The sequence below is a fragment of the Oreochromis niloticus genome, linkage group LG3 (genome assembly GCF_001858045.2).
Source record: "Oreochromis niloticus isolate F11D_XX linkage group LG3, O_niloticus_UMD_NMBU, whole genome shotgun sequence".
NCBI lineage: Eukaryota > Metazoa > Chordata > Actinopteri > Cichliformes > Cichlidae > Oreochromis > Oreochromis niloticus.
In genome coordinates this window covers 21,335,435-21,353,988 of record NC_031967.2, presented here as the reverse complement: position 1 = coordinate 21,353,988, position 18,554 = coordinate 21,335,435, and the positions used below count along the sequence as shown (strand labels likewise).

At 38.8% G+C, this 18,554-nt stretch overlaps 2 protein-coding genes and 1 long non-coding RNA gene across 3 annotated transcripts in view; 1 reads left to right on the top strand and 2 right to left on the bottom strand.

Annotated features, from left to right (window-relative positions):
- The window catches only part of LOC109198185 (low affinity immunoglobulin gamma Fc region receptor II-b), a 997,390-nt gene that overhangs the window by 126,482 nt on the left and 852,354 nt on the right, over nt 1-18,554 (top strand). The window lies entirely within an intron of this gene.
- LOC109201287 (obscurin) overlaps nt 1-18,554 on the bottom strand; it is a 493,328-nt gene that overhangs the window by 1,057 nt on the left and 473,717 nt on the right. The gene's annotated exons all lie outside the window — the stretch shown is intronic.
- LOC112846482 (uncharacterized) lies at nt 2,853-3,875 on the bottom strand. Its single transcript, XR_003219470.1, has 3 exons — nt 3,707-3,875; nt 3,536-3,627; nt 2,853-2,925 (listed from the first exon to the last, which is right to left on the bottom strand). It is a non-coding gene; the product is annotated as an uncharacterized LOC112846482 (long non-coding RNA).

Sequence of the window (18,554 nt, the reverse complement as noted above, 5' to 3'; positions counted from 1 at the left end):
TAACCATAAGGAGGTGGACGTTACACTAAGTCCTTTACTTCACTCTTAGATGGAGATAAGCCAGAGGATCTGAACCTCGTTTAAAAAGTAAACATTTAAATACATTTAAAGAAATAAAAATTGTTGCCAGTGACACCAAAGGTTATGTTTTTTTTAATTCGTTTCAGTTTGTGCTTTGTGATCTGTGGTCTGGGGCAGAATCTGTGTGTGACCAGTTTCTGTGTGCACAGACAGCAACATGAACTCTGACCCCTACTCTCTCTGAGAGCAGGAGTGAGGCCCTAAGGAGGTAGTTTAAGATTTTAAAAGACAGAGAGATGTGAGAATCTCTGACTTTACCATGTTTGATTAAAATTATCTAATATTGAGTGTATTGTGACTGATAAACACAGAGTGCTAAAGAGAAAAAGTTTATATGTGATTGAGCTAATAACAAACTCTACTGAAGAAAGTATATAAATGTACAATAAAGTGCAATTTGTGGATGACAAAATGTAAATATTGTAATGAATTATTGAACTTTATTGAATCCAAAGAGACAAAGTTAGACAAAACTCTGAGTGACACTCGATGTGTATAAGATTCAACTCTGCTGGTGTGTAGTAGCTAAGCTTGGTGAGGGAATAACTAAACTCCATGTTGACCTATAATTACCTGCAAAATAATAAATTGACACATTTCAGTACAAACACTGAATGAGACTGTTGTGACTGTACCTGCAGCTCCCGTCTTCAGCTCAGAGTAAACAGCACTCTGCTCTGGTTTATGATGCTTCCCTGTGAAGATGATCAGATTAATCCACATAAGAAAATAACAAAAAGTTTTATAACCATTGATAAAATGTTTCTACATCAGCTTTTTGAAAACTCACTCTTCTTTCCAAGGGTTTTGAGTTCAATAAGAGAGTATGTGACATCTCTGGGGTCATCTGCTCCTGAAATGTGCATATTTAGTTAGAAGATCATAAACCCGTCACACAGAACATGAAATTCTATGTTATTTCAGTGCAATTCAGTTTTATTTTTATGTCAAATGACAACAGTCATCTCAAGGCACTTTATATTGTTTTGTTTTGGGGTTTTTTTGTCTGTCCTGTTTGGTACTTTAGCAATCAGAATTATTGTCTGAAGGTCAAGAAAGATGCCCAACGGATTTATTTTACCAAGTGGATGATCTTGGCTTTGGCATATTGATCCACTTGACCTTTATCATTCTTATTCATTTATTTATTTATATTATTTTATTTTAAGTTATTACAGATGGGACAGACATGACTTGGGGATAAGGAAGGAAGGAAGGAAGGGAAAGAGGGACAGAAAAGAAATCAACTGGATCACCTGTTGAAAGAAAAAAAAGAAAACAAGCAAAAAGAGAGCAACACAATAAACTCATCACTATTGCAGATAATTGTAAGTATCAGTAAATACTAAATACTGAATGTTATTGTGCAGCACGCAAGACCAACAGCGCACAATGTGCTTTGAGGTGGTGGCCAAGAGAGATATAGTTTGTGTCTGTGAACACCTGTGTACACCTGTGTGCGTGAGCGCACTTGTATTCAAAAGGTTTCTCCATGTAACGATCTGCTAAAGGGTGTGGGGAGCAATAGTCCCGTCCCCCAGGGCATGAAGTAGGCATGGAGGAGATCCAGGCCCCAAACATCCAGAGGCCTCCAGAGCGCAAGAGCCCAAGGAAGACCATCAGAGGGGCAACCGTGCCACCCTCCTGGAAAGAGCTGAGGAGAGCCCCAGACGTGGGGTCACCCAGCAGCCACGGCACAGAAGCCACAGGGGGCTGCAGTGACGTGCCCGCACGCTCCACCATCAGCCAGTCACACCGGAGTGGACTGAGCCCCGGCCCAGAGGCCTGACGTCCGAGAGCCCCCACCCCTCCGGAAGGGGCCCAGCTGGGAGTGTGGTGGGGGGAGAGGCATTTTACATTGTAAGGAAAAGATCCTATAACAATACAAAGAAGACCCAACAATTAGACAACCCCTCTATGAATAAGCACTTGGTGAATATGGGAAGGAAAAACTCCCTTTTAACAGGAAGAAACCTCTGGCTGAACCACAATCAGGGAGGCGCAGCCATCTGCCGTAACTGGTTGGGTTGAGGGAAGGAAGACAGGACGAAAGACATGCTGTGGAAGAGAGCCAGAGATTAATAATAACTCATGATGAAATGATAAATGGTGTATAAACACAGTGAGTGAAAAAGATGAATGAAGAAGAAACCTTCAGTGCATTATGGGAATCCCCAATCAGTCTAGACCTACTGCAGCATAACTACATACTTTATCTAAAAGGGAAGGTTTCAGCTATCAGGAAGGGGCTCAGGGTAGAGCCACTACTCCTTCACATCGAAAAGAGCCAGTTGACGTGGTTTGGGCATCTGAAAAGGATGTCTCCTGTGCGCCTTCTGGGTGAGGTGTTCTGGGCATGTCCCACCGGAGGCCCTTGGGGCAGACCCAGGACACACTGGAGAGATTATATCTCTTGGCTGGCCTGGGAACACCTGGGTGTTCCCCCGGACAAGCTGGAGGAGGTGGCTAGGGAGAGGGAGGTCTGGGCTTCTCTGCTTAGGCTGCTGCTGTTGCAACCCAGCCCCAGATAAGTGGAAGAAGATGGTTAGAAGGTTTTAAGCCTAATCTTAAAAGTACAGAGAGAGGGTGTCTGTCGTCCGAATCCAAACTGGGAGCTGATTCCACTGAAAAATGAAGGCTCTACCTCTCATTCTACTTTTAAATACTCTAGGAAAAACAGGAGGAATAGGAGAAGGACAGGGGGTCGATAAACAGAGTCCCTGTCAGTTCTCTCACTACAGTATTTTGGATAAACTGAAGGCTACAAATAAAAAAAAAAACATATACAGATACCATTTGTAGAATCTTCCATTTGTGTGACTGATTCATAGAGATCAGCAGTACCTAAAGAATAAAGAAAGAATAAAGTCATGGTCATATTAATCGTTATAATAAAAACCAAAAGAGAGTTTCATTAATTCTGTCTGATTCAAAACGAGGACTATAATGTGACACTCATATTACTGTTATTGTTTGTGTTTATATGATATAGAACAAAACGATTACTGGATTCTTGAGTTGAGTTAAGATACAATCAGGTTTGTAAAATCCTGTTTATTTCTGATTTCATTTGCATGTGTCACTCGGCTGTTTCAATGTTTGTTCAACTTGCTACTCAAATAGCATTTGTATTCTATTTTTATCTTATTGTATATTTTATTCTGCTGTATATAGTATTTTATTTTATTCTATTCTGTACAGTTGTGTACTGTATTTATTCTTATCTTATTTTATTCTAATTTTTCCTTCACAACTTTTGCACTGTCCACTTCCTGCTGTGACAAAACAAATTTCCCACGTGTGGGACTAATAAAGGTTATCTTATCTTATCTTATCTTAACTGGATTTTGATTTTTAAATGAAATTAACTGCTGAGCACAAACTGAACCTAAGAACTATAATAAAAAGTCAACATTAATAATGATAATATTATTTAAATGCTTTAAATACTGACCAGGATGAAGAGAGTTGTATTCATGAGTTTCATTCTGGTTGACTCCATGATTTGTGGAGGAGCCCGGACTGTGACTCTCAGACTGGATCGACCTAAAACATGAAATAAACACAATAAACTCAAAAGTAACTGATGTTTGTTTAAAATAATAATAAAAAGTATTTTACCAACCTGGTGAAGCAGGAATCTGTGAAAGAGACAAATGTTATTACACATGTTTGTCATGTATAAATTGTTCCACTGATATTTAGTGTCATGAGATCAGAATACATGTATATGTGTGAATAATTAAAGTGTATGTAGTAAATAAACTCTCTAATACAGCATGAAAAGAAGAGGCTCTTACACTTGGACTGTCTGCAGCGATACAACAAGAGCAGGAGAATAATAATGAGAGAGACTCCACAAACCAGTCCAACCATCAACCACACAGGAGATGAAGAGCTGTCAGCTCCTGACACAGTTACTGTAACAACAAACAATAACAAGAAACACTCTGACAGCACAAATCTCTGCCAAGGCAGCTCACTGTGTGTTTATTTCCTTTTAAGGGAACCGTATCATAGTTTCTATGTATTCAATTGTTTTATTCGTACAATTAGAAGTTTGTAGTGAATATTATATTGTTTATTATGTAAACAATATAATACAATATTAATATTATATTAATGTTTATTTGACATTACTACAGCCTGTACATACTTATAGTTATAGAATATTCATAACATACTTCACACCATGTACATGATAACATACTATAATAGACCCATTTCTGTAATATACTTACATATCTATATTATTGCTAATATATATTGTAATATATCTATATCACGGCTAAAGCACTTCTGGATGGATGCAAACTGCATTTTGTTGCCCTGTACCTGTGCATGTGCAATGACAATAAAGTTGAATTCTATTCTAAAACATAATGTTATGACAGTTCTCACAAAATAGACTCAGGTGGCTTCAAACACTAGAAGAGACAATATGATGTTATTTCTCAGTCATGAAAATCATTTTTACAGAAACACATCAAATGTTTTGATGCTGCTCACCTTTAACTGACATCCAGCTCTGTGCTGACTCTCTTCCTGAGGACTGACACTTGTAGAAACCTTCATCAGACTTTGACACTGCAGAGATCTTCAGCTCCCCTCGGGGATCATTTTGAATAAGTTTGTCATTGTGATAGAAAAACACACTGGAAAGTATTTTTTGTGTTTTCAATCTGCAGCTCAGACTAACAGAAGCTCCCTCAGTCACAGGATGAACAGGACTCACCAGGATAGGACCATTACCATCATCTGTGACACAATCACACACAGTTGTTTCAGTCACATCAGCTGGTGCACACTTTTAGAAAAAGCTGATCATCATCATCATCATCTTTATTTATAAAGGACTTTAAAACAACCACAGCTGACGCAAGGTACTGTACATTGGAACCAAATAATAAAATTACGTAAGATATAAATAAAAGCCAAATAAAAGAAAAAGGTAAAATAATTGAGTTGGTTAATAACTAATTTAATACCAAGAGAAATTAAGTCTCACTGATGTCAAAAACCAAAGAACAACAATGGGTTTAAAGACGTTTAAAAAAATGGACATTGAAGGGGCCTCAGTAACATTTAAGGGCAAGTTATTCGATAATTTAGAAGCAACGATAGAAAGAGCTTCCTCCTGGATTTTGGTACTTCCAGGAGCAGGTGGTCAGCTGACCTAAGAGACTGACAGGGTGTGTAGGGATGAAGAAGCTCAGAGAGGTAAGGCGGGGCGAGATTGTGAGCACATTAAAAACAAACATGAGAATTTTAAAATGAACTCTAAAAGACACAGGCAGCCAGTGCAGAGAGGCCAGCACAGGGGTTATATGCTCTCTTTCATGAGTTTGTGTTAACAGTTGTGTAGCGGCATTTTGAACCAGCTGCAGACGTGAGAGCAAAGAATAAATGACCCCCACATGAAGTGAGTTACAGTAGAAGAAATAAAAGCATGGATCACTGTTTCAAATCGCTGCCCAGAAAGAAAAGATTTTGCTTTAAATGATAAAAAACTGGACTTCAGCACTGCTCTAATTTGACTGTCCAATTTAAAATCACTCTCCAACTTAAAACCAAAGTCAGTAATAACAAGTTTAAAATAAACTTCCAGGGGTACCAAATGAATAGAGGAGGACTCACAGGGACCACTAAGTCCAAACACTTCTGTTTTCTTTTCATTAAAATGTAAAAGGTTATGATACATAATAACAAGAATGAAATACAGATATGTAATCACTATTAATACTATTTTTACTGTAGTAGTGAGATGTGGAGCTGTGCACAGTGCAAGTAAAGTAAAGAAAGTTTGCTGCTCTGAAGTCCCTGAATGGCTCTGAACTCAAACACAGCATAATATTTGATACAACTGCACCTTTTTACATGATGATCATTACTAATAACACTTTGCCTACAGAGATGTTGACATTTGAGTGTTTTCTTTCAAAAAGAAAATATAAATAAATAAATGTAAATGTTCATGTGACGTCTAAATCACTCAGATCCAAGAAGTAAATGTATAATAACATACTCTGTACAGTGATGTTGACTGCACTGCTGAACTCTCCTGATCCAGACTCACACCAGTACACTCCAGTATCTGACTTTGATGTGTTGATGTTACATGTGGATCCAGTCATTCTCCTACAGTCAGAGTACAGTCGGCCGTCCTCAGAGAACTTCATCACTCTCCACTCAGTGAAGTTTCCCTCACAGGTCAGTGAGACAGAGTCAAAGGTGAAGTGTTGCACTCTGTCAGGACTCACTGTGAGAGACGCTGCTGAATGAACATCTGGAAACAACATGCAGTGAAGAGACAAAGCTCACAGATGTTAGGATTCAAAATATCACAGTGAAAATATCAGTTCTTGCTAAACCCACCATAACTGCAAATAAATCTATGAATGAGATTTATTAATACAGATTTAAATGTTGTGACTCCTGCAGCTGGAAAGATTTCACTGAACCATCTGGGTCTCTCAGTAATAATCTCACAGCATCATTAGAAGCTACATTAGAAGTTTCTGTAAACTTGCTTTCCTACAGTTTGTCCACAGTGTGCATGTTTGTTGTTGCACAAGCAAATATCTTCATCATCTGTCGTGTAATAAGATGTCTGACATTTGTGACCTTATTACAGATCATTATCAGACAGTTTAACATCAGTAGATCTTTAATGGTTGTTCTTTGCTTCTACAAATCATGACAGCACTTTTACGGGCATCATGTCTGATATCATTCTCCACACCAAAAGAAGAACGAGCTGTGAAGGAGCTGCTGGAGACCAGCACTACGAGGACTAAAGACCACAAGATCATCTGTGTACATAATGTGCTTCACATTATTCCTGCCAGATTTACAGACTTTCAAATCATCAACATGAAGATTAAAAAGAGCTGGAGACAAAATTAATCCTTGTTTAACTCTGTGAGAAACAAACAAGGAGGAATTTGAATAACAACAGAAGTGTTTGACTGACGTTCAGTTTACTTGAATGTAGTGAGAAAGGATGAGATTCAATTTAATCCTTCTTGAGGAAACTTAAATATAATAATTTAATGCATTTTATTTGTCATTGGACATCAGATTTCAATGTCAGTATGTTGCTGCAAGATAAATAATGGTGAATTAAAGTGATGACATAACTTATTAGAGAGAAACAAACTGACCTGCAGACCAGACAAACTCTGGTTGACTGTGATCAGTGTGATACTCTGGGTCTCCTCTTCCAGCTCTGCACACATATCCTGCTGTGTGTGTCTGTCCATGAATGATGTAGGAGTCCTGTGCAGTCCCACTGCCATCAGGTAGCAGCTCATAACTGGAGGATTTCTCTGATAGATCAGGAACAGCTTTATACCAGTAGAAGCTCCATCCTGCAGACGGATGTTCAACCTGACAGTTCAGAGTTACTGAGGCTCCAGGACTCAGCCATGATGGAGACACAGTGAGGACAGGACGGGGTTTATCTGTTCAACAAAGATTTTCTCTCAGTGAACATGTAGTACAGTCTCTGAACAGTGAGCTCAGTTTATACAAAGAATAATAATCTCAGTCTATATGAACAGAAACACATTTTACAAAGTGTTCAAACAGCTTAAAGCAAATATGACTTACTGTCAGAAACTGTCAGTGTGACTGAATCACTCCACTCTGTTGTTTTATACTGTGAACTTTTCATTCTGCCCTTACAGCGATAGTTTCCACTCTTGGATGATGAAGCAGATCTAATCCTGTATTCATTTTGATTTGGAGGTTTTATGATGCTGTTTGTTTCCCACTCATAATCCCACTCAGTGTCTCCTCCATGGATCTCACATCTGACAGTGATCGTCTCTCCTCTGTATATCTCAGACCAGTTTGGATACAGAGTCACAACAGGCCTGTTTGACACTGTTAATGTTCAAGAAAGTACAATAAAAACACATGAAAGACAAAACTTTCAGTTACAATCAGATGTAGTGCTTTGTGTGAAGTTACATTTAAACTCACCGATTGTGTCAATCCAAACTGTCTCACTGTCCTCTGTGTAGTAAACTGGTTCTCCTCTTCCTCCTCTGCACCTGTAGCGTCCTCCCTCTGAGACACTGATTTGTTCATTTGATAGAAACACTGCATCCGGTGAGGTCACAAGTTTATAATTGCTGTCATCTCTGTACCAGTAGTATTTCCATTCAGATGATGATGATGATGATGATGGTGATGATGGTCTCACAGAGCAGGTCAGGGTCACACTGCCCCCTACTGGAACATCTGTCCTATCAGCTCTCAGTTCAGTCTTTGGTTTCACTGCAGTTCAGTTTAGAACAAGAACATAAAAGTAAAAATGACTGAATCAGAACAATTTAAAGATGGAAATATGTAAATGATCAAATATCACAAAACTTCATTGGTGAAGCTATAACAAAGTGTGTCAGTAAAGCCAGTGTAACAGTGGGACAGGTGTAATCCCATGTGATGTGATGTGATGTGATGTGATGTGTCTGAGTTGGTCTGCAGTTTTTCATCTGATTGTTTGCTGTGACTGTTTCAGTGATCTAGGCGTGAAAAATCAAAGCATGTAAAATGGTTTCCTGTCTTTAAATGTTTTAAAATGATTCATAATTTAGGTTGCAATTCATCCAGAAATATTTTTGTTATTGTCTTGAAATTTTCCAGCAGAGAAGCAGCTGATGGCAGCATGTGTTCAGCTGAGGAGATTCAATGGCAACATTTTAAGTTTTGCCTGAGTTTAGCTGCAGGACATTAGCTCACATTCAGTTTTGAAACAGTGATGAAAACTCTGTGTTTGCATCCATGGACAATGACAATTGCGTTTATTATTTTCATGTTACAAACACATTATTTTTTCTTTTCAGCATGTTTGACTCTGAGTGACGACTGAATATTTTTATAATGAAAAAACTGTTTTACATGACTTTGGATACTAAACTAAAAAAAAAGAAAAACCTGCAGTACTGTTTAAAGTATTTTGTTGTGTTTTGGGAATTAAAATGAGTGAAATGTGTTCAACCTACCTGTTACTCTCAATGTGGTGATGTCACTCCACTCTGTCCAGGAAGAGCTTCTTCTACCCCGACAGCTGTATCTTCCACCATCAGACTCAGTAACTCTGTTGATTCTGTATTCACTGGATGTTTCATGTATGTTAACCTGGCCTCGTCTCCATTCATACGTCCACTGAGCTCCTTCACCTCCCTGAATCTCACATCTGACAGTGACTGTCTCACCGCTGTATATCTGAGTCCAGGATGGCTGCAGGGTCACAGTGGGCTTAGGAGGAGCTGATCAAATAAAATATATCATTAGCAGACGGATAATTTGACTTAAAAAGTTGTTTTTATACTTTTTAAATGTTTTATACATTTATGAACATATAATCCATTAGTTGTCAGTTAGCTGTTGTTTGCTAACAATGCTGCTAAACCTCCAGTGGTGGATTCAGAGCTGGAGATTTAAAGATAAATGAAGTGAAAAAACTGCTGCTATGAGTAAACATACGAGCAGTTTGAGAAAGGCTAACATAGCAGAACAGTCTCTCCTAAAATGAGGACAATTATTTATTATTATTTTACACTACTTTTGTTAGTATTTTGTTCTGGTTTTGGAAGAAACGTGCAATACAAATTAAAATAAGTGAGCAGGTGCGTTTAACGTGTCTCGTCTCCATTCATACGTCCACCTCCCTGAATATCAAGAGTGACTGTCTCACCGCTGTATATCTGAGTTGTGGATGGTTGGAGGGTCACAGTGGGCTCAGGAGGAGCTGTTCAAATAAAAATATATCATTATCATTACAAAACTATCCTGGTTTTACTGCTCTTGTTAATTGTAATTATATTTTTGTGTCCTGGTAACAATTTGACTGAAAATCAACAATAAAAAGTTTAGTTTTTACTAAACAGATTAAATGATATTTAGACTCTACCAGCAGAGTGACTGAAAACAACCAGGTGTGCACAAATCTAAACTGTAAGACTGAACATCAACACATAAACACACAATATTATGTAAACAACTTCAGTTTTATAGTCAAATATCACACAATTTACTTATTTCCAGAGGTAGGAAGCACAAATACTTTGTTACTGTACGTAAGGTATCTGTACTTTACTTGAGTATTTATGTTGACATTATGCTTTTCATAGTGTGAAGCATGCTGCAAAACAAAACGAGGTAGAATCACTGTGTTATTTAAAGGCTGCATGAAAATCCTCTACAGATTAGTGCAGGATAAACAGGTTAGTTTGCTGTACTGTGATGGATTTAAAGGAAAGATCAGTGTGTGACTGGTGCACAGTGGCAGTCCAATATAAAGTCAGTATAAACAGTGTACTGTCAGTGTAGAGACGAGGACAACTCATGAAACATCTGCTTACATCTGACTGAATTCAGGTGGATAAATCTGCAAAGAGCAGCAGGTCAGCTGATCACAGCTCATACACTAAGAAAATCTACGGAAGCTCTCAATAGAAATTAGCCTGAGCCATTAAAAACAGATTTTAGGGTTCTGCACCTCCTGAATCCCACTTTAAACTCTTGTCCATTCTCTTCTACTTATCCTTATCAGGGTCGCAGGAGGCTATAGACTATCCCAGCTATCATAGAGCGAGAGGCAGAGTACACCCTGGACAGGTCGCCAGTCTGTTGCAGGGCTAAAAAAGAGAGACAGACAAACATTCACACTCACACTTATTTAGACTGTGGGAGGAAGCCGGAGTATCTGGTATTTCCTTTCATTTTTTGTTTATGTGCAGCTTTGTACAAGGATTTTGAGAACTCCAAGAGTTAATACAAAAGCATACACTGAGGTAAGCAGCACACATCCAATATCAGTGAGATACACTGCACTACCCACACAAATCATCATCTTCTTGTAAATCTGTACTGGAATCTGTTCAGATAAACATCCATGAAAAGAGAATTAGTCTGTATGAAGGCGGCACACTCTTAATATGATCATTTTAAAATCAAAATAATAATAAATGAAATGATAGGTGTGTTATATCAAATCTAAACAGGGAGGATGTCATTTAGAACAGGGGTGTCAAACTCATTTTACATGACAGCCAACTTTAATCTCAAGTGGGCCAGACCAGTGAAACTCGCCTTTCTGAATGAGGATCCAAGTGCAGACAATGAGAAGAAAACTAGATTTTAACAAAAACTGTGCCTTTTATTATGGCCGATAACAAGACATTAACTAAACAAGAAACTGATCACAAAAACCTAAACTAAGAAAGCTAAATATGTGAAATCTGGAATACTTGGCAGAACTGTGGAAACATGAGGTAGTGTTTATAGATGACCTGACAAAGAACGACTGACAACTCACTCCATAAATATACAAGATGGTGACGAGAAAACAGGAAACACACAGAGAACACAGCTGGGGGGAATAAACATAATGACACAATACAGGAAGCAAAACTGAACACAGGATGGGACACTGTCAAAGTAAAACAGGAAACACTGAGACCTAGACCATACGAACTGGAAACACCTAAACATTTCCCAAAAACAACAGAGGAATCAAAAAACATTAATTAGAGAGAAACTTCTGGTAGCTCATCTACATTATATCTATACTGTATTTCTATAGTAGATGGTGAAAAACAGAAACATTTCTCTTTCCGTTTCCTGATTTACCTTTTTGGTCTGCCCCCCCTTCTTTCTTTCTTTCACATAATGGTATGATCCCAGCCTGTCTTTGCATGTGATTGGCCACATGGTGTGCCCATCAAAACATGGATTCTTAGCAGGGCTGAAGATTCAGCTCCCACCTACCAAGGGTCCATTAATAACTGGTTCGCAGGCCGGAAATAATTGTATCGAGGGCCAAATGTGGCCAGTGGGCCATAAGTTTGACACCCCTGATTTAAAGCATTGTAGGAGATAACAGCTACATATATGAACTGGAGGAAAAACAGTGTTTCTTACCTTCAGCGTTTCCAAAGATGACTGTACTGAGCACTAAAATAATGAATAAAACCTCATCAGATATTTTACCTCAGAGTAAAGTTTTTTTTTTAAGTCTTCACTCTGATTATTGATTATTGTTCATTTTCAGATGAACAATAATCACCAACTTTCTCCTGTTTGCTAAACAAGCTCTAAACAGTGACTCACTAATTCTCAGAGATCAGAAACATTTTAATTAATGGTGTCTTTCAAACAATGTCAGACGTGTACTTACAGAAAAAGCCCATCATGCAGAGCAAAGAGTGCCCCATCGTCACATCCAGCCTGCTGCACTCTGATCCTCAGATAATTTCAAACTGTTTTACTTTGCAGGAAAAAAGAGAAGTTGTGTTTTGTTTAGGTGTGACAGAGTTTTTCTACAGGTTCTTCTGATTGGTCTCTCTGTGCTTCCTTCCCTTTTACACCAAACTCAAACAGCTCCTGTAGCTTTGACCGCAGCAGATTTGTGACAAACAGAGAAACTTGATTCTTGTGTTGTTTTCCATTGCTTTAAGTCATATTTTACCAGGTCTTTTTTTAAACTCTGACATGTTTTTGCAGCGTCCCCTGGATCATTATCATGCTGCATTATTCCTCTTCCTGCACACTGGGAGTCAGTGGGAGTGAATGTACCAAAACCCCTTTTCTGTTTAGCAGCCTGTATTTTTATATCTAAGTCTTTTTAATGATTTTTTTACATTTTGATTCTTTATCGGAGGAATTATGTTGAAATTCTTCCTTCATGTTGCATAAAAACATGTAGATTTTATCTGACTCTTAGCTGAAACATCATCATGCAGTACTATAATAAAAATGCTCCTTTGACCTCAGATCTGTGCATGTTTTCACCTTGTGGTTAAATTCTATGTTTGGTTGACACTTAAAGAAAGTAAATGACTCACTGTGTGGTTGAACTGAAACTAAAGACCTGTATGTTTCACAAATTAAATTAACAAAGACAACAAATAAATGTATCTATTGGCACATCAAAGTGAATGTCACATGTTACCAACAAATACAATGCAATTCTCTCCAGAGTCACATGCAGACTAAGAATCAAAGTAGCAAAAAAGGTGACCTTTACTAAAGCTTACTGAAGCTGATCATTTCAGGCCTCAATAGCAACAAATGAAGAAAACTGAGTTACAGATAACTGATCACAGGAACACAGAGACTTAACTGTGGGTCATCAAAAAATCTTCCATATGGTCTCTATCAAGGTCACAAAAGTTTCAACGTACAACATAAAGAAATAAATGAGAATAACATACTGTATGAATCGACAGAAGTTCAGTCCAACTGTTTAGCTTTGTGTAGACTGATATGTCAGATGATGTTATGGTGTCCCTACAATACGAGTGAATGAACTCTAAAACATTATCAACACTTATTCATTGTTTTCAGTTTTACTGTGGATTGTAATTATTTATTAAAAACCAAAAATTATTTGCAGAAGGTCAAAAACAGAGGTGAGATGTCCTCTGTCCTTAGCTCTTACTGGGGGAGCCAACCTCTGACAGGATCAGCTGCCAGTTGGTTTTTAGGCGCTCTTTCTTTTTGGCTCCTTGTTGCTTCTGCTGGTGTGGACACGTGGTTGTTTTGGGGTCTCCTGGATCTTTCTCTATTTGCTTCTGGTGAGGTGTTGTTGTGGTTTCTCACCCTCATGATCACGTATGTTTCATCTCTCTCTCACACACACACACACACACACACACACACACACACACACACTCATATACATGAGGTCATTGATGTTTGTTTAAGTGCAGAGATGGTGCAGATAGACTTGCAGCTATTTGCGAACTTGCGGTTACAAAAATGTTAACACAATATTTTCCATCAGCCACGTCTCTTTAAAAAGTGATCCTTCCTGTCATGGTCTGATCTAAAGGTCAGAGTTTAAAACACCAGTAAATACTTTGTGCAAATGTTTCTGGTCTCAGTCACTGCAGTTTCAAATCTTACTACATGTTAATTTAGTAAAACAAGCTCGTCATTAAAGTCAAAAAGGACAAGAAAGCACTTCTGATTAAAAAGCTCCTTCCTTATATATGCTGACAACAGAGAGAGACACAGGCATAAATACACACAAGAAAAAACGAGGGAACAAACCACAGGAGAGAATCGTAGCTAAGAGGAGACACTTGGGAAGCACAGCTGGACACAATCTAAACTCAACATGATGCACAAAGCACAAGTGACTATGAAAGTAAAATGGGGAAGTATGCAAAACACACATTGAGACACAGGCTGTGTCCAAATTCAGGGGTAGCATTCTTCGATGGCTGCATTTGTAGGCAATTACGTCACAGCGACGCGACGAAGGCGGTCTAAATTCGAAGAGTCCTCCAAAGGCGGCGACAAATGCGTCCTTCATTTTCCCAGATTTGAAGGATGGGTCGGGTGTATCCTTCGTTGCCCACCATATCCCAGGATTTTGGATTTCAGGATTTCAGTTTGATATGTTTTAGGGAACAAAGACCAAACGGCTCTGTTTATTAAAATGAGAGGAGAAAATGATCATCTCTTCACTGGAGTGAAGAATTCGACCACTGTGGCATGGAGGTACAAGAATAAATCAATTTACACATCATATTCATATGAGTACAGTTTTATTAACCCTCATACTGTACAGAACCTGTGATGTCCAGACGGTATTCTTCTTGTGTTCTGCTGTGAAAACTTTAGGGATTAACATAGTTGCCTTGGTTTTCTCTCTCCTGTTTTTATTTGTCTACTGACATTTTTTTTTCTCTGACTTTAGGATTGCAAGTATCCAGGACAGGGAGAGGGAGTCAGTGGGAAGCCCACTGCTGCTACTTGGCTCTGGTTTGCCCTCATGGATGAGGTGATAGGAAGGAGGCCTTCCATTAGGCCTCTGTCCTAATTTCCTCTCTCCCTGAGGACACTCCAGGGCCAAGCACAGCAGTGGTGACCAAAACGAAATTGATGAGGAAGATGATCAGCCACCCACAACAGGGAGAAAGAGGAAAAGAGAGAGGGATGATGAGCTGCTAGACCTCATTGGAGAGGACATGAGGCAGCAAAGAGAGGTTGAGCAGAGCGCAGGAGAGCAGAGGATGAACAGACTGTTTTCACTTCTTGAAAGATCAGTTCCAAAATGCGTTATGCTTTAAGAAATTTGTTTATTATGATATATTTGTTACGTTGTTATATGTGTTGCATTAGTTTAAACGTTTTATGTTATGAATAAATTGAATAAAACAAACAGTAATTGTCACTGAACTCACATTTACAGGTATTTTGGGACACTCAGGTTAATCCTGCAGTACAAGGGTCTGGTCTGGTTAAGGAAAAGGTGGAGAACAACATAAACAGTTTTAGTAGAAAAGTATGATTTCATTTATTTTAAGAGATCAAAGCATTATTCTGATTATTAAGCTTAAGTCAAATATACTAATATGCTCTGAAAAGACTTAAAATTTATACACTTCATTTGTGTAACTAACTGTTAGGTTTCATGTTGGCACAAACCTATTGCTGGAACAGCCGAGGCAATTTTACTGCAGCTAGCGAAAGCATGAGGCACCAGGCAGAACTCTTTGTGTGATCTCGTGGACGAGACGAGCGCTGTTCCTGGAACCGCAGTCACTCTCAATCAACTCCCCCGTAGCACTGCTCTTTATTGTGGTTACATTAATATGCATAGATTCATTAACACAAGGGTCTGGCCTCTCACACAGGCATGCATGTGAACAAACAGTAAATGGACTGATTTTTATACAGCACTCTACTCTCCCAGAGTACTCAAAGCGCTGTATACAACATTCACACAAACACTTAGACCCTCAAGTGCAACTAACAAACATTCACACTCCGATGAACACATCAGAGAGCAATTTGGGGTTAGTATCTTTCCCAAGAATATTTGGCATACAGACTGGGGAGCCAGGAAACGAACCATCAACCTTCCAATCAGTAGCTGATCTGCTCTACCACCTGAGCCACAGCCACCCTGAGAGTACCGTCTGTGTGTACATGGAGGTATGCGTGTGTGTGTGTGTGTGGGCCAAAGTATGACCCTGCGAACGACTCCCCAAAGCTGGTGCTAGGAGACCACCTAAACAAAAAGCACTTATACTTAAACAGATACAGAGTAGGTGTCCTCCTATACTATAAATCAGAAAGAGAAGGTACGACCTCTCTCATGACCTTAGGACGTGTGTGTATGCCAGAGCACTCTGGAACGCACACAGAGCCTTTGCAGACTACTAAGGATGAGACATTCTATCAATATACAATCGATTATATACCTCTAAGCATACATGATTATATGTTTCTACGCATAAATGACAATCCAACAATATAACTCTTACACTAAGCTTTTTTGTGAACTCAGAAATAACCCTGTTTTCAGCTTTGTCACATTTTTACAGCCCATCTATGCACACAAATACGTTACAGGATCAAATGAATAACAGAAGATAAATGGAAATAGAAAATGTTCTTCTATAAGTTTCAAAGAGATTTAGTTTACATATTTTATATAATACAGTAAATGTGTACGAATGACCGGCAATCATTCAGTCACTGGAATTATCCATGAAACATGTTAAGTAATTCCTAAATGCATGTAGATTAAAAACAATTATTTTTTTATATCATTGTCTCTGACGAGCCTAAAGTACAAAACATGCCGGCGACAACGATAAAGTTTTTCAAGCTCCTAGAGAATTAAAAATGTACAAAAAAACTGAGCGACATTTCAGAGTCCTTTTTAAAGTTTTCGCACAGTGGCACTAGTGAATGGAAAAACACGGAATTAAGGGCGGACTTGAACAAAGGCTAGAAGACTGTCCAGTTTCACAGCCGCTCACTTCCAGCCTACCCGGCCTGGGGTGGACACGTGGTTGTTTGGTCTCCTGGATCAAGCTCCTGAGGTGCATTGTTGCTGTTTCTCACTCTCACGATCAAGTATGTTTCGTGACACACACACACACTAGATAAGAAAACTAAGACGACTAAGAACATAAACAGAGGGATAACAACTATACAGGACAGAATCACAACCTCTGAATATTAAATAATCCAAAACTATAAAGTCCAAACCCAAAACGCTGGGTGTAAACACAGGATCATGACTATTCTATATTTATATACCAACAGCAGCCTTTGACACACATGTAGGCACTGTAGCTGCTCAGAAGAACAAAGATGTTATTCTGTATTGTCATGTTTGTAGTTTGATCTCATATTATTACTGCGTGATGTTGCTTGTTGAATAAAAAATATCACTGTACGTCTCTGTAGAGTTGAATATAGTAAAATTTTTCTTTTAGGGTTTAAAAAGTTTTAATTTATCAAAACATAAACAATATTATCCGTTTGCAAAGTCTTCAGTGAGACAGCTTCAGAGTCTAAACAGGTCACAAACAAGCTTTGCTGCTCATCAGCTCTAAAAGTGTTTAAGTTGTTGACTTTGACTGTTCTCTCTGTATTCTGACACATGATGGCAGCCACATAAAAAACTGCTGCTAAGTAAAAAAGCAGTAAAAGAGTCACAGACACAGAAAAAGCTCAGTGATTCAGTTCATTTCAAAACACTTTATTAAACTGAATTATTGCAGAGACAAAACAAGTCAAACATGCAGTGTAATAAGAAAAAGCTGTGAAGGGCTTTTTTTTTACTCTGTCTGTTTCACATTTTCATTGCCTAATTGTAACATCCACTCTTACCAGTACCAGTTTATACAGAGATCAAATTACTACTGAGCAGGATTGAGTTCAGTTTATTGATGTGGCCCTCCACAACAGACCCAGTTTTCCGTGTGGCCCCTCAGGAAAATGAACTGCCCACCCTGCTTCAGAGGGTCTGTGTGCCACAGCAGACTCCTGACCCAGAATCACACTTAGAGTACACCATCGTCTTCACAAGCAACCGAATGATCTGTGAGGTCAAATCTGTGTGATTTAAGGAATTCCAAGAGCTGCTCAGTTATTATTAATTTCTGGCTCTTTTCCACAGTGTGTCACCCCAGCAGGTGGCAGATGAACGCCCCTCTCTGAGACTGGTTCTGTCACAAGTTTTTTCCTGTTAAAAAGGAGTTTTTCATTCTCACTGTCACCAACTGCTCGCTCGTAGTCGTCTGATTTGGAGTGTTTCTCTGTATTATTGTACAGTCCTTACAATATAAAGCCCATGGAGGTGACTGTGGTTATGATTTGGCACCTTATAATAAAAATTGACAACTTTTATTTATAAAGCACCAAATTACAGCAACAGACAATTAAACTGAATTGAACTGAATTACTTGACAGTTGTGTGTGCTGTCTGAGGACAGTCACTGTGTTTGTAAGTAGCCGTGTTCATTTTGTCACATGTTCGTTCTACTTTCTCCTCTTTGGATTTGTAAACAATTTGTTGAGCACTAATGTGCACATGAAGCCCATTAGTGCTTTGAGTGCTCCAAGAGAGTAAAAAAGCACCTCCGTCCAGCGAAAGAGCGCTGCCTCCTGCCACTGAGACAGAGGGCTGGCACGGTGAAGCGGGAAACATG